Source organism: Felis catus, chromosome C1 (assembly GCF_018350175.1).
Source record: "Felis catus isolate Fca126 chromosome C1, F.catus_Fca126_mat1.0, whole genome shotgun sequence".
In the NCBI taxonomy this organism is placed as follows: Eukaryota; Metazoa; Chordata; class Mammalia; order Carnivora; family Felidae; genus Felis; species Felis catus.
Genome location: NC_058375.1, coordinates 69059658 through 69076834, shown reverse-complemented (window position 1 = coordinate 69076834; position 17177 = coordinate 69059658). Strand labels below are relative to the sequence as shown.

The 17177-nt window shown below is 37.6% G+C and overlaps 2 long non-coding RNA genes across 2 annotated transcripts in view; both read right to left on the bottom strand.

The window, feature by feature from the left end:
- Positions 1 to 17177, bottom strand: part of LOC123379670 — a 228952-nt gene that overhangs the window by 108818 nt on the left and 102957 nt on the right. The gene's annotated exons all lie outside the window — the stretch shown is intronic.
- The window catches only part of LOC111561955, a 44141-nt gene continuing 27304 nt past the window's right edge, over positions 341 to 17177 (bottom strand). The window contains exons 2-3 of the long non-coding RNA XR_006584435.1: positions 16195 to 16228; positions 341 to 1131 (exon numbers count right to left, since the gene is read on the bottom strand). This is a non-coding gene — a long non-coding RNA (uncharacterized LOC111561955). The remainder of the gene's footprint in view (positions 1132 to 16194; positions 16229 to 17177) is intronic.

The window sequence follows — 17177 nt, the reverse complement described above, 5'->3', positions numbered from 1 at the left end:
ATACAAATTGAATAAATATGTCCACATAGAGATAGAAAGGGGAAAAAAGTCAATAGATTGGAAAATTCCTACATATATGTATCTTGAAACAAGTTGCAAAAGCTATCGAAAGGTTAATATTTGCGAGATATAGTTTTAGTCACAAATTTTAGAACTGCTGAGATTGACAAAACAGTCTTAGGGCAATGTGAGTTATTACTATTTACTTTCTAAATTTATTTGGTGCTGTCTTGACAGGACAGAAAAGATGAGTTGTTTGAACTTGAGTATAAACGTCTGTTTTCTATCAATTAAATCTGCTCCTTTCCATCGCCCCCCCCCCCCGCCCCCCGGTCTCCTTAAAACGTTTCTCAGTATGGTACTTGTTCTGGTGTGTTTGGTTTTATTTTGAAATGAATTTTTTTGTAGTTTGTTTTGTTTTGTTTTCCTGCTTGAGGTATTCATTTTGAATCTCTGTGTCAGGAAATAGAAGTGTTATCTGTAAATGAGAAGCGTATGCAAGAAACTCAGCCAATGTTGAATTTCAATGAGCTTAGTGGTTCTAATGTCATGAAACTCTGTCAAATGTTAACAGAAATTACAGATAGAATTCTTAAGGAAGCTTTCAAATCACAGCCTTTTCTGTCAGATTTGATAATAACCTAACATCTATGATATCTATCAAGATACTCAAGTGTGATACTGAGCCCCTGCGGAAGAATCATGACATTGTTAGGCCAGTATAATAACAATATTCATTTCAAATTTCAATCATTTCTAAATTTTCTGTGTTTTTTTAATCTACTGCATGGTAAATATGAAAAATAATGAGAAATTAAAATATTATTGCATTTGATATTTGGAAATACTTCTCATTAAAATGACTGTATGTTTACTTAATGGTTCTCTCTTTTCACATGTTAAGAAAGAAAAACATATGAAATTGTATAGGCTTTTCTTTATTCAAATGTTCTAAATGGAAGCACAATAAATGTTATTTAATAACTCAACCACAGTGTTAAAATACACATTTTTAAAAAGTCTTTTCCACTTTATGTGTCAACACCATTAGATTTCCTTAAAGACAAGTTTGTTGTATAGATAATGTTGCTTACCTTAAGTTAGTCTGGTTTTTTTAAATGATGCAAAAATCTGTGGAAATCAATAACCAAGTGGTAGTGAATGCCTTGGAATTCTTGTCACGGTTTGCAGAGTTCAAAAGTCTGTCACTTTTACTTAACTAAAACCAACCTCATACTTCTTCCACTTCAACTAATTAACCTCCTATATTCTTGAATATTCAAGCTGGAGAAGTAGAGCCATGCACAGAAATTAGGAAGCAATGATGATTCAAAGAAAACCGAGACCAAGGACTATCTTTTTTCCTACCCTATTGGGCCCAATAGCAAATGATTTCGTGGCTGCTCATCTTGGTCCAAGTCATTACTTCCATCACTGTGAGGGAAGTTCTGGAATACAGAATAGCTACCTCCAAGAACAGGTGATGGAATTGAAGAGCCAACTTATAATGAACTGCTCCATAAACAGCTGCAGCAACAGCGCTACACCATCCCATTCTTATATGCAGGGATAGGGTTTTACAGCAATATATTCAGGTGAATTCAAAAGAAGATATGCTGTAAGCTCTGAAACAAGGAGGTCTCAGCTAAGTTCTGTTTACGGCTATCCTCTGTAATCACTGCTCCTAGAACAGTGCCTGAGACAGTAAATAGATGTTCAAAGAAAAAAAATGCAGCAAGGCTCAAGAATTACTGTTACCAGCTGTTTGGGTCCCTTCCTTCCTCATAGGAACAATTCCAATGAATTCCAATTCTCCAGGTCAATTTCCTGAAGCCAAGCAAACAACCACAGTAAATATTCTCAGGTAGATATACTGCGCGCATGTGACTATTATGAATGGGACACAGCAGTGATATATGAATTAGCAAGAATATGAATTAGCATCTCCTGATAATGCTTTAAGATACAGCTGTTAAAGTTATGCAACTTGAAATCAAAAGCACAGAACGATGCCATATTTAGAATTAAGTCAAATTTTCCCTGATTTAAAGGTATTATTGGAGTTATTTACATTTTTCAAAACTCCATTACTAGTTAATAGGGATTTAGGTTTTAATCTTAACACTACTTGGAAGACTTGGGAAAATATTGCAACCAAAATAATGATTAGTTTTTACAAGACTTTAAGCCGAAAATCAAATCACAGACTGAAATTGAAATCAAAGAGAATAAAATATTTACGTACAATGGGAATAAATCTTTGCAATGCGATTTATTTGGTAAATCACAATACAAACATAATTTACTATTTATTTAGAGAATTGAGTCAAATTCACAACTAGTGTATTATTTGAATTATATTTTTATATACATCAATAAGAAGGAAGGGCTGTCTTCTACTCATACTTTAAATGACAATGCTTCCTACCTTTTATTTGCATGAGGTGTTTTTTGCTATCTTCACAGTTTACATTAATTAGGTAATTTCTCTCACAGCTCTAACTCTTGCCCATATTCCTGAATAACTTCAAACTGTTCTCGTCCAAGAACTCTTTTGAGACATTCAGGCTTATATATCTACCTAGACATCTCCATCTGGATGTTCTACAGGCTTTAAAGTCTTCATGTCAAAACTGATCATGTCATCTCCTGCCCAACCCCTAAATCCCAGTACTTTTACTGTATTTATCTCGTTATCTACTTAGTTACTCCAAATACTGCAAAGCCAACACCAACCACTTTCCTTTCCTCACTCTCTATACACAATTTAACCATCACTTCCTATCAATTCTACTCCCTAAAGGTCTCCTTAATTTATCCACTGCTGACTCAGGCCATCATTGTCCCTGGCCTGGCAGGCTTCCCTGCTCTGTTAACCTGTCTCTCTGCATCTGAGCTTGTCTCTGCCACTGACCCCGCCTTCATTGCTCTCTCATCCTGCAGCAAGAACGATCCTTAAAAAGGGCAAATCTGATCACAGTAGCCCATTTGACAAAATCCTCAGTGGTTCCCCAGTTTCCTAAAATTTATTAACTTAGACACACAGTCTGACATTCAAGCATTATATGATCTTTCTCATTCCTTTACTTCATTGACTAGACTTGAGTCCTTTACTCTCTGTTATGGATGAACTGTGTCACCCCTAGCTCCACCAAAATTCATATGCTGAAGCCCTAACTCCCAATGTAACTTAAGCAAGATAATCAAGCTAAAATAATATCATAAGGGTAGGGCTCTAATCCAGTAGGACTGGTGTCCTTATAAGAGGAAGAGACACTAGGAAGTCCATGCAGACAGAGGTTAGGTTATGTGAGGACACATTTGCAAGCCAGAGAGAGAGGCCTCACAGAAACCAATCCTGGCGATGCCTTGAACTTGGACTTCCAGTCTCCATAACTACAAAAAAAAAAAAACAAACAAACAAATTTTTGCCATTTAAGCCACTTAGTTTGTGGTATTCTTTTATGGCCACCCTAGCAAACTAATACATCCTTCCTCTATTCTGCCCTAGAAATACCTCACTTCCCCTTTTCTGAATCCCCTATGGCCTCTCCTCCCCCCTCCACTGGACAGGCTAATTCCTACTGGTCTTCCATGCCTCAGTGAAACTACTAATACACTTAACAATTTTGCCCCCTCCTCTAAGGCAACACTGAATTTTTTTTTTAATTTTTTAATGTTTATTTATTTTTGAAGGAGAGAGAGACAGAATGTGAGTGGGGGAGGGGCAGAGACAGAGAGAGAGAGACAGAGAGAGACAGAATCTGAAGCAGGCTCCAGGCTCTGAGCTGTCAGCACAGAGCCCGACACAGGGCTAGAACTCACAAACCACGATCATGACCTGAGCCAAAGTCGGATGTTCAACCGACTGAGCCACCCAGGCAACTCTAGACAACACTGAATTAGTTGTTCTTTGTAGATTACAGACACTGTAGCTCTATATTGTTGTATTTCAACAGTCTAAATTTAAAATTCTAACTGCAAGTTATTTGCAAGCAGGGAATGTATTTGATACATTTTTTTATCCTCAGGGCCTAGAACAGGCAACTCCTCATATCTGTACAGCATCCCAGCACACAGTGGATGCCCAATAACTGAAAAGTAAGAGGAAGACAAGGATATCAAAACTTTCATCAAAACCAAAGAGAGCGTCAACGGACTGTTGTTGTTAAAGAGCTACAAGTACCTGCACAAGTTCAGTAAATGAGCAAGTGAAGGAAAAATCAAGCACTTCAGTTTGGCGTCCAGACATACAGGTAGCACAGAATGTATAAGTAACAGCAAAGCACAGATCAGACAGCAAATTTGGAATCGATTTAGACATAAGTAATTGTTCTACATCAAATAGCGTTGTGCATTTGTACAAGGGTGCAAATTTTATCTCCTTGGTTTCTTTTTCCTCTATATACACCTTTAGGAAAAATGGTTATAAAATAAACCTGTTAAGATTTCATGAGATATTTCATGTTTGGTCCTTCTAATGGTTCTATTAAGTCTCTTCAGAGGGGCACTTTTGTACCAGAGCAAACTTGAAAGAACAGAACATTTATCCCAAAAGCAATTTCCTTCCCCAGTTATTTTCTGTATTCCCTTGGCAGTGTTTTTCGACAGTTTTACTTGAATAAGAGCTTATTTGGTCCCAAACCAGTTTCTCCTGCTGCTTGAACCTATATTCAAGTCTCAGACCTTTGTGTGTCATCCCCGATCTGCTACCATGGAAATGATTACAATCACACGAGTACATATTTTATTGCAAGATGAGCTCAGATATTTATAAAGAAAAAAATTAAAGCAAACTCTGACAATTTTTTTTCATTCATTGTGCGTCTTTCTTTTAATCCATTCAAAGAAACTGAACAGTTTTCCAAATGGAACTTTTTATATTTATAGGAAGATGTTAAAAACAAAGTTTCAATGGTGATGATAAGTACGATACTGATAATGTTTCCTTTTAATTATATAATGTAGGAAAGTTGGCAACAGGATGGTTTACAACACCCCTAGGAAGAAAGATGGATTAATTTCAATATCCCTATTTTGTGGATAAGAAAACAGATTCAGAGAAGTTGATTTGCTTAAAATTTTTAAGTTTTCCAATCGGAAGAGGCATTATAGAAATGTCTGGTGCCAGTACCTTTAATCTGATATAAGTAACTTTCCCACGATGAAACATCTAGTAAGTGGTGAGCCTCTCCCCTGACTGCTGTGTACAGAGAGCTGTGTAGGCAGCTGGGCTCTTCCGGTACATAAGCTCCACACCAGGAATAAAGCCAGTCTTAGGAAAGGTATGTTTATTATATCTTGGCCACTATTTATAAGATCTGAAGCAGCCAAGTGGCCCCAAGTAGCCATGAGTGTCAGTAAAAGAAATCTTCCTGGAAAGTATAGACAGCAATTAACAAAAAGAATCGGTAGACGATTAAAGCCTTTGAGGGTCTTTTGACGCAGATCTTGTGTCCCAATAAATGGTTTTCAGCACAGTGTTTCCTGAGTCTTCTGGAATGCCCCTCTGGGAGGAGAGCACATGAACTGCAGGTAGGTTCTTCAATTTCTTCCAGCTTTGCATTTTCACCCTCACTCCCTCATTACCACTCCTACTGGAGGTTTCAAAAAAGTTAGTAGGAAAGGAAAATGAGCTCCTCATTAGAAAATGGTCATGGGTTCATGGTTTCTGAACGCGTTCTGAATGCAATCAAGTTCAGCAAGCCTCCAAGGAATACAGTAGTTCCCCCTTATCCATGGTTTCACTTTCCTTGGTTTCAGTCACTTGTGGTCAGTTGCAGCCAGGAAGCAGATCATCCTTCTGACATATGGCCTGAAGGTCAATAGTAGCACAATGCCTACCTCATTCACCTCACTTCACATAATCACAGGGGCATCTCACGTTATCACAAGAAGAAGAGTGAGAAGTACAATATCTTGGGGGGGGGGGGGGCGGGGGGAGAGGGAGACCATGTTCATTTAACTTTTTTATAGTATTATTGTGATCATTCTCTTTTATTAGTACTTGTTGCTAATCTCTTACTGTGCCTGATTTATAAATTAAAATTTGTCAGAGGTATGTATATGTAAGAAAAAACCAGTATATATACTGTTTAGTATTGTCTGCAGTTTCAGGCATCTATAGGAGGTCTTGGAACAAATATATGGGGACTACTGTACTTTTATGTATTCACAAAAGTATTTTAAACTATACCACTAATAGCCTGGCAGAAATAGTGTGATTTTAAAAAAAAATATGCATATATTTTCCATACAAGGAGCTATGTAACAACTTGCTTCTGTTTAAAACCAAACTCCAAATCTGTTGTCTCACTCAAACCCAGACCACAACTTTATTTTTTTTATTTTTTAATGTTTATTTATTTTTGAGAGAGACAGAGTGCGAGTGGGGGAAGGACAGAGAGAGAGGGAGACAGAATCCGAAGCAGGCTCCAGGCTCTGAGCTGTCTCAAACCCACGAACTGTGAGATGGTGACCTGAGCCAAAGTTGGATGCTTAACCTACTGAGCCACCCAGGCGCCCCTGCCCATAACTTTAGAATTTATTTCTAATGTTAAGAGTCTACCTTCCAGTCAGGCAGAGCTTTCCATCAAGGGCAGCAAAAGCAAGCAGTGCAATCCCTTCTTGGTATACCTTTAGGTTTTTAGGCTACTCTAGGACGTTTCCAGATCATTTCCCTTTCTAACCAATCACATATGCCAAAGTAGCTTGGATCTCATCAGGTAGGGAATAATTACCATTTGGTTCTAGACATACACTTTGCATATCACTCAGCAGACTCCACCTGCCCCCTAGTTGTGAATTCTGGGAAGGAAATGGAGGCATTTTCCATGCTTCCAGCTCCACAGTAACACTATCTTTATGAAATGACAACACAGGTACTATTGAATGCAAGATTCTACATCCTCTACCGGGGTTCCCCAAAGTCAGCCTCAGCCTTTGAATATGCTTCCCCCAAATCACCTTTCCTACTACATCCCCTCCTCCCTTCTTTTTTCAGCCCCTTGAAATAGTGTTGCTAGTGTTTGCTTTCCGCATGGTGTTTTAAGGTTGCAGTCCCAAGACGCTCAAGCTAAAATTCCTGGGGCAGAGAACATTTATAGTTCAGCATATGTTTTCATAGTCAGTGGGAAAAATGTCTTCCTCTACTCCTAACGGACTTTCTTTAGTAATATGCTTCATGGCACCCCTGGATGTGTGGGGAGACTGACGTTGCCAGAATATTTCTTTTTTACGGCTTTTGTTGCTTTGACAGCTTTGATTTTATGGCAACTTTAATCATGTGTGTCCTATTCCTTCACCTCTGGCATTTTGCAAATATTCCATTTTTCTATCGCTGCTACCATTACTGCCTTCAACAAATTGTGATTCATCAAACTGTTTCCCCTGTGTCCTTCTACTACATCCACAGAGGAAACCCCCAAAGGTAATTGCATCAAGCAAACAAGGTGATGCTAAATGCTCATGAATGAGAAGATCTATTAATTAAAAAGGGGAGGCGAGAGGGAAGAGGAAGAAAGAAAAATTACATGTCTAAGTTAACGCAGCCCCAAGACACCATCGGCAGTAACTTACACGCTGACACTTTAAACAGGCTTTATGAGTCTGTTTACTCTATTCACGACTATTCATGAAAAAAAAAAAAAAACGTGCTATCAAGTATAACAACACAATGTACATGTGTTATCTTAAAGATACAGTGAGTCAATAAATCATACCTGAGCTTTTAACAATATTATATTTCCCTTTCTTGTATATTCATAGAATAATGGAAGTGGAAATGAAAAAGAGCTAGAAATGGAAAGACCAAATAGGTTATCCATTCTATCTTGCTTCGACAGAGGATCAGTCTAGAGCAATAATACATCTTAGGTTTTGTCATCTGGAAATGAGTGCCTTCTCTGTGTCTTAGCTTTCAACTGCTTTTCCTAGCAGCTTATTTCTGAGAAAGCAGAGTTCTTAGACTCTAGTTGTTTTCCCTTAAAGCCTGAACTTAACTTTGACTTTCCTAATTTTCTCTCCCTCTCTCATTCGAATTCCCCGCGATCTGTATAAAAATTTTCTCTGTTGTGTGTATTTATACTCTTCTAATATGCCTTGGATTATTCCCTGGTTCTTATTACTTATCCAAGATAAATCCAGTGGCTGGTTATATATAGCAAGTATATATCACCCTTCATGCCTACTGATCTGTGTGTACTGTTTTCCCAAAAGGGTGGGAGGTGAGATTAGGACAATGTCCAGAAGATCTTTGTGAAAGGCAATGCCTCTTCTCAGCCACCCTGACTCCAGCACTTACAAAACTAGGGAGAGATTTGGCCACGAGCCCCTGCAGCTAACTCTCTTCTCCCCAGAAGCCATTTCTGCCTGTTGCACATCTAGGTTTCTGAAGAATTTGTCCCACTTTGCATTTAAAACTTACCTAGTGGTAAGCCCTGTTCCTGCTCTAAGGCAGTGTGGTCCATGTTTAAGAGTCTCCTTTTCTTGCAAATATTGGCATCGTCTTCAAATTCCATTAAAATGCTATCTGCTGCCCTTTATAGATCATTAAAGATTTTCTCACTGCGAGCGAAGTTAATGCTACAGTTTACTAACTACCTCTTCAAATTGATCAATTCATGCCATTTTAAAGCATTGTGATGTTTTGTTCGCAAAGCTAAGCCAGTTTTCAAGTTGTTGGCTTTGAGGCCACTCATAAAAAGGAAAAAAAAGAAGATATCATGCTACAAAATACTTTACAGAAGTCATTATTATTATCAAAAGTATATAAATTTCTAGTAAATGTTTTAGAGTGTGTCAATGATGCAAAAAATATAGATTAAATGCCAATAGTTTATTCACTTTTTACCTCCAGATCTGGCACAAGGTAGTTATTCAATAAATACACACAAAATTAAATGTGTATTTTTAGATAAGTCCATTATTCGTTCAGAGCCAAATAATTCCAAGTGTGTTCATTTTGCCATACAAAAACTTAGTCATAACTTCACAAACATGAAATCAGGGTTTGAAGATGCCTGTGTAGATATCCAGAAATTGTGCTGTTCAATTTACATGTATTAAGTCTAAACCTTGCAAGAGCCCTACAAGTCAAAGCAGCAAACCAAGGTACAGGAAGGCAACTTGCCTAAGATCACTAGAAAGATTAGGAGACACAGACAGAATTCGAATGCAGTTGTGTCTCCCTAAATCAGGCAGAGTGTACAGAATGTCAATTAAAAGAAAAGATTGGAGCTAGGCGTCAAATGAGGGAGCTCTGTCCGTGGTGCAGAAGCATGAGGCAGCCTGGTACCTATTGGGAACATGATAAATTAAACATAGGTATGAATGGGAGCTGCAGTGATTACAGTGGGAGAAATAAACGGAAGCTTGGGTAGAAAGACCTTACTCTTTGCTGCTAAAAAGAGTTTAGAGTTATCTTATTGGGAAACAGAGCCATTAAACACCTTAAGCAAAGACTCCTGGCTGGTAGCATCAAGAACTGATTTGAAGAGAATAAGGAGAGATGAGAATAACAGTGATTATGCAATAGTCCAGGTAAAGAATGAGGAAGCCTTGCGTTAAGGCAGGGACTTTGATAGCAGAAATAATGAGTAATGTTAATTAATTCATTTGTGGAGGGGAAATGAGTGAAGAGAAACCAGCTTATTGCTGAGTATATGGTGACAGCCTCTACTGATACAAATGTAGAACCTAGAAACTCTTACAGAACAAAACATATATATATGGGGGTGGGGACACTGAAGGGAAAGGAAAAGATGGACTGGACGAGTTTGTTTGGAGATTTTAAGGTCAATTTGGTACATGTTGAGTCTGATGGATAGTCCAGTAGAATACTGATGGTTGGAAGATCACAGGATTGACTGCAATTACTCACGAAATATTTAAAACATTGTGTTCTCAATTGTGAGGATTTTCTAAAATATGTATGCCCATGCCTTTTCTTAGATATCATGATTCAGTACTTCTGAGGTAAAGCTTAGGCTAATAAAAACAAACCAATAATAATAACAACAGCAACAAAACACTGCCCAGCCCTAACAAAACACATCTGTAGGATTTCCACTGGATAGAGCCCCAAAGTCTCTAGGCTATCCCTGTTTCACTGTGTTTTTTTTTTAATGTTTATTTTTGAGAGAGAGAGAGAGAGAGAGAATGAGAGAGAGTAGGAGAGGAGCAGAGAGCGAGGGAGACAGAGGATCCAAAGTGGGTTCCGTGATGACAGCAGAGAACCCAGCATGAGGCAGAGAGCCCAATGTGGGGCTCAAGCTCACAAGCTATGAGATCATGACCTGAGCTGAAGTCAGATGCTTAACTGACTGAGCCACCCAGATGCCCTCACTGCTTTTATACTAGTAGAAGGAGTAGCACTAGTAGAACGTAGTAGTGTGTTACAAACTACGGGTCACAAACTATTGGTTGCTCATAAAATCAATTTAATAAGTTGCAACAAAGGTTTTAGTCAAATTTAACAAAAAAAATGTCAGAACTAATTCCACATAGAATAAGTATGTTTAATAGTTTTTTTTATCTGTTTTCTATATTTCTATTTGTGTAGATGTATATGTAGTCTGTGTGTACATGCACCTGCACACATGTACTGGTTTATAATATAAAATTATTTTTTTTCTTTCACAATCAAAAAGTTGTAAAGCCACTGTTATCCATGACAAAAGGAATTATAGCTAAATGTTACAATTTATTTTTAATGTCAAGGTAGTCAAATCTTATGAAGAAAACTGAGCCAGGTATGAGGTGTGATTCTATTTCTAGCTTGGCTACCTATACAATGTTGGTTCCATGAAAATCAAGATTTCCAAATGGCTTTATTTGTAAACAAGAAATACCATAGCACTTGTAAACCACCTCACTAACATTAATTTAATAAGACCACTTATGTCAAGTGCTTTGAAATCTGAGAGAAATAGACTAACAACTTTTGAATTTCATTTTATTGTTTACAATGAACCTTCACAGATGTAATCATTTTGGCTCACAAAGGAAGTCTATGAGATAGCTAGGAAAGGTTGCTTTATCCACATTTTACAAATGAGGAAATCAATCACAGAGACGTTAAATGTACCTAGGTAATCATAACATTAACACTTCTCAAATATTAATAGATATTTCTGAAAAAAAATTGCTTCCATTTGTATTCAATAATCACATTAATCAACGCCTACAAAGCTAATGATCTCATGACATTTTTCCTCCATCACCCACAGAAGCCAATATTGTAGACACATAATCTAACCCTATTTTGCTACGAAAATATTTTTCCTTCATATTTTTGTTCCACTCGTACAAGATAGATTAATAGTTGCCTACCCATAATTTCCTCATTCTTATTTGCTAAGGAGACCCCAGTTTTATGCATGTATCTATACCTCAGAAAATATATTTTTGTTCTCAGCTCAAGAGCAAATCATGAACAATTTAACTCTATCAAGTTTATACAATTCTCCTTAACAATGATTGGCTTACAAATGGATATGACCCATTCTGGACAATGGGCTGCCAAGAGAGGTCTCCTACATCAAAGGGGAGGGACTTAGAGTAAGAAACACAGAGAAGAGACTGTCATTTTATTCCTCTGGATGGTCACATATCTGAATGCCTCCTGGAACTGTAGCATCCATACTGGGACCACAGGAGCAGCTGGCCTGACAACCAAGGCAATTCTCTGAAATTGTGGGAGTGGGAAGATGCAGAGAACCTTAATCTCTGCTAGCATTGTTAAACTGCTTAACTACTTGACTTTGGAGTCATGTTGCATGCCAGTGACTTACATGTGAAGTGATAAACTTTCTCTAGAGTTAAACATTTTGAGATATGTTTTTGATACTGGCAGCCAAACACATCCTAATCACTAAAAGTCCCCATCCATTTGGCAAGCTTTTGAGATTAAATACTTTAAGTTTCCACCTAACTGATTTTTGTTTACCACTTTAACAGTAAGTTAGGAATATTCTAATTTTGCCTATGTTTTTTTTTAATCCAGTTAACCTAAAATACTATTCTATACCTATTATGTTTATTTATTGAGGGACTATTTTCCAAGATTTTTTATATATTCAGGGAATCCAATGTTTTTATAAATCATTCAGAGACACACTGGATAAATAATGACATCCAATGTATAAAACACATTCATATGCTAATAATATCTCCGAAGTGTGTAATTTTGAAAATATTTAGTTGATTCATTTCATACTACTTTGACTTACTACCTTTTGAGTAACATGGTATATGTGTGAGAAACATGTTATATGTGTAACCGAGCCAATGGGCATAAAAGAGACATGAATGGCCGCAGGGTGCATCCAACACTTTTTAAAATTTTATTCAAAACTGTTTATGTGTGTTTACACATATTTCTCTAGGTAGACTGTCCATAGCATTTATCAGTGTCAAAGGATTAAGAGCCACTATGTATGAGAAAATTAATCTTTTCCTTTACTATTTTTGAATCAGATTGACACAAGCCAACAACCATTCATTCAAATAGAGAAGGAGAAGGATTTGATCTCTGATTTGCCACTTCATATGAGCATAGCTCATATACATAGATTATATAGGAGGCTATACCACTTGGTAGAGTCTGAAAAATACCACTAAAAGCATTCGATGCTTTTTAAGAAAGGAAGACATAAATTAGGCAATTGGATTTTTGGTTCTGCATCATTTCGTCCACAGCAATATAAAGTGGTTTAATTTTCTTTCCAATAAGATTTCTTTCTCAATAAAATAAGCATATGAAAAATGTAGAAAAAATCCTTGGAATGGTACAGTATTCATACAGTTATACTGCTAAACTTTGCAAGAATAAACCTAACACATTTATTATGGTGTCTACCATTCAAGGTTTATCTCTGAAAACTCCATCACACTCCCTACTCCACCCATACTTGGGCACTAGCTATAAAGAAAGTACTCTTCCCCCTAGAATTAAAACTTCCATTTCTCTGTGCACCTGAACATACCATTCCCTCTTCTACAATGTCCTCTCCTCTCTTCTTTGCCTGTTGCCTGGCATATGTCCCATTATTCACTACTTGTTTCAGAACCACCTCCGCTGAGAAGAACCTCCTAGGAAGAATATATGGCACTCCCTGCTCTTTGCTCTCATAAGATCCCAGGCACTCATTCAACAAATATTTACCTAATGCCTCTAAGCACTGGGAACACAGCAGTGATCAAGCGACATTCTTGCTCTCATAGAGATAATATTGTAGGTGGGAGTAGATAGATAATATGCAAATAAGCACATAAAACAGAAGAGGTAATACGTTCTCTGAGGAAAAAGAAATCAGGGTAAGAAAGGGTGTTAGGGGCAGAAGACAACTGTTGCAGGTAAGGTAAGGAGAAAAATCCTCCAAGAGAGCGGAGCATTTGAGCAAATCTCAAAATTAATTGACTACCTAGAAGAAGAGTATCCGAGGAAGAAGGGGCAGTGAACGCACAGGCTTGGATGTAAAGGCATTCGTGGAAGTTTAGAGAAAAAAGAAGGAACAGAGGTAATGGAAGAGGGTGAGAGAAATGGGAGATAAGGTCAAAAAAGTAGCCTGGTGCCAAATGGCAAGGACTTGCAACTTGTATGTTAGTAAGATAAAAGCATTGGGAAATTCTGAGCAAGATGTGACTTGACCTTATTTCTAAAATCTCACCACAGCTGCTTTGAGTAGAGCACATATTTGTCAGTGAGAAAGCAAAGAGACATACAAGAGGCTACTGCGGTGGTCCAGATGGAAACTGGTGGTGGCAGCTTGTCCTGGGATGGCTGCAGAGGCAGGGATGTGAAAACTATGAATACTGGCAACTCCTGAGGGAGTTTGTTTTAGCAGAGAGAAGGGAAATGGTTAATTCACTGGAGAGGGAAGTGAGGGCGATGGATAATTATCGTTACAATATATTACAACATACATTACACCAATGGGAAAGAATGCTGGTGATGTGGAGTTGAGAGGGGCTAATTGCCATGTCCTTTAGTCGGAGAGAGACAGTGGGATCCAGGATGAAAAAAAAACCGAGATGGCCTTTGTGGGCCAGGGACATATAGTTCAACTACTGTAGTGGACAGAGATGCAGAATACTTGAGTGCAGTGCCAGTGGGGTAGTAGACTTTGTGGTATAACTATATAGCCATCCTGTAGGTGAGGAGAAGAGAGGAGAGAGAAGAAAAGATCGTAAGAAGCCTTTTATTGGGTGTTCTGTTACTCTTAGAAGGAGAAACATACTATGGAACAATAGTAAGCCATTCACAGGATTTTGGGGAAGGTCAGAGAATCACTGGAGGTGATTTAACTAGGACAATATCCAAATTGCAATGACATAATTGCTCACAGAACAGTTTTCCGCTGCTGCTGGGAACCCCAGATTTTCCTGCCTATAAATCCCCAGGCCTAACTGTTAGAACTGGGACATATAACACTGGCTACTTCTCAGTCACCTTCACCAGAAAAATAGATACTGCACCGTGCTTCTTTCTTCCTGCAGTATGTTTCCTAATCAAAACCTTGCTTGGGAACATTTGATCTACAAAAAATTCTCGAGCTATAGCTATAAACGAAGTTTAAAATTGAAGTTTCTGGTGTCTGCCTTGGAGATTGAGATCTCATAAAGGGAGAGATTCCCCATGCATAAAAAGGGTATCCAGAAGATGGTGGGCAACCAAAAATACAACAAACTTAAACTACAAGTGTTTACATATTTGCTGTTATACCCCCCCCCACAAATGTTTTCAACATGCAATAAAAATAAGCATGTGATAATTTTTGTTGCATAAAAAAAGATAAATGAAATGAGGAACTTCATTTTTATGCACGGCCATTTGTTATTTCTTTAAATCCTGGTTCCCACCCCAAATTATACAAATAATATAAACTAGGGGCACCTGGGTGGCTCAGTTGGTCAAGTGTCTGACTTCAGCTCAGGTCATGATCTCACAGTTTGTGAATTCAAGCCCCACATTGGGCTCGCTGCTGTCAGCATGGAGCCCACTTGGGATTCTTTCTCTCCCTCTCTCTCTCTGCCCCTCCCCTGCTCACGTGCTCTCCCTCTTTCAAAAATAGAATACACATTAAAAATAATAATAATATAAACTAAACTGGGGTATTAGAGCATAAATTGGGGAATCTTAGAGCATTAAAATATGACCTTCAATCTCTAGGACTGTTCTAGAAATTAAGACTATTTGGGGGGGCTGGATCATTTTGAGCTTCTGTTCATTTCAACACAACTGTCCTAAGAAGGTGCTGGCTCTCTGGTATGGTAATGTTTGAGAATAATAGAACAGAGTGAGAATTCATTCATTAAACAGATATTTATTAAGCCCCTAACTATAGTTACACATTCTTCTAGGTGTTGAACACACAGCAATGAACAAAAGAGATAAAAATCACTGCTGATGGCATTACAATTCTAGAAAAAAGGGATGCGCTCAATATCACAATTACCTTTAAGTGATGACAAAATCAATACATGTTTATGACAGAAAAGCATAAGAAAAAAAATCACCTATTATAGCACTAATGTAACTCTTGTGCTTTTTGATACATGGTACTGTGGGGTTTTTTTTTAAGTATCTAAATCTGCATATTTATTACAAAAATAGAATGCTACTACCTAAACATACAGTTTTCCATTTTGCTTTTTTCACTTGATACTAGTTCACGAATATTTTCCTATATGATTATGAATTTTTTATAAAATTTTGTAATGTGTACATATTACTCTGTCATAGAAAAGTATCATAATAAGGTCCTTTTTACTGACCATTTTAGATAGGTTTCCAATTTTCCATTATTATAAACAATGCTGCAGTGAACATCCTTGGACTTCTATATTTGCACATTTATCTGATTATTTCTTCTGAATAATTTCACAAATGTGAAACTGTAAGGTCAAAGAGTAACCATATTTTAAAGGCTGCTAATATATAGGCCAACTCTTGTCCAGAAAAAAATTGTGCCAATTTTGTTCTCAGCTGTACTGTGTAAGTGAGCGCCTATTTCCTACACCCTAGCAGATTCTACTTTTTTGATTATTAATCAACTTCTGATGATTCAGTCAGGGACTCTCGCAGTAGGGAGAAAGGTAGTTGGGCAGCTGTCGCTAAATGATAAGTCAACAGATTTTTCGATATGTACCATTTATCCACAAGGATTACCCTGTGCCCAGTGGGATCCTCACCTGTTTCGTGCTGATAGGAATGCTTACGAAACTTCTGAGGGAAGAAAGGAAAAGAGGAGAGAAAATATGTCAGTAATTCTCACCCTTCCAATCCATTTTTTCATTGATAAACAATATTAATTGCATTGAAAAAATATTTAAAGAACGTCAATACTGACAAGTACAATTTAGCTCTATGGGTATGTTTGTATGTAGTACACAGAGTTATCGAAGGCAAATGGAAATACAGTTGAGATGACATATTATGCATCGTTAAATAATAAACACTGAACAATGTGAGAAAGCATCTTCTATCTCTTGGAATGCCTATATCCTAACTTGACATAATCTGTAGAATCCAATGGAAGAGATGATACTAAATGGATAGTCATTTTTCTTAATGTCTGCCCCACTTCCCAAATTGTACTAGTTTATACTTACTGATTTTAGTTCATTAAGTTAATGCTTATTGTTTAAGCTTTAGGTCAGACTGTTTCCTGAGATGTGGCCAATAACCACTTAACACCAGGGATAAAAGGAGGTTCTAGTGAGACAACTCTAGAAGTCACTGGCTTCTAATTCAGAATTAGTACCCCTAATTCAGAAATCTCTATCACATAAGATCCCATGAAAAAAACAAACAAAAAAGATCTCCCTTAGCTAGGAGAACCTAGCTAAGCTGTGTCAACTGGGAAAACCACTCAGAGTACACAGCCCTTTATTGTTATTATTGGTGCTGGCAGGATCCCATCTCTCTCTGCATAGCCTAAACCCACAGCCTTTAACCTCTCATACCAAGAAAGCTGTTCATAACCAGAACAAAGGTTAGAAAGCCCCTATCGTCATCCCAAGTGACATCTCTGCATCTTTATAGATTCACTAAATAGGTAAGTCCTAGTTATATCTGTATCCAGGCTCCTAGTCAAAATCCTCTTGTTTCTTATTAACTACACCCTTCTCCCTGGCTTGAACTTGTACTTACTGAACAAACCCCACCAAGTTAA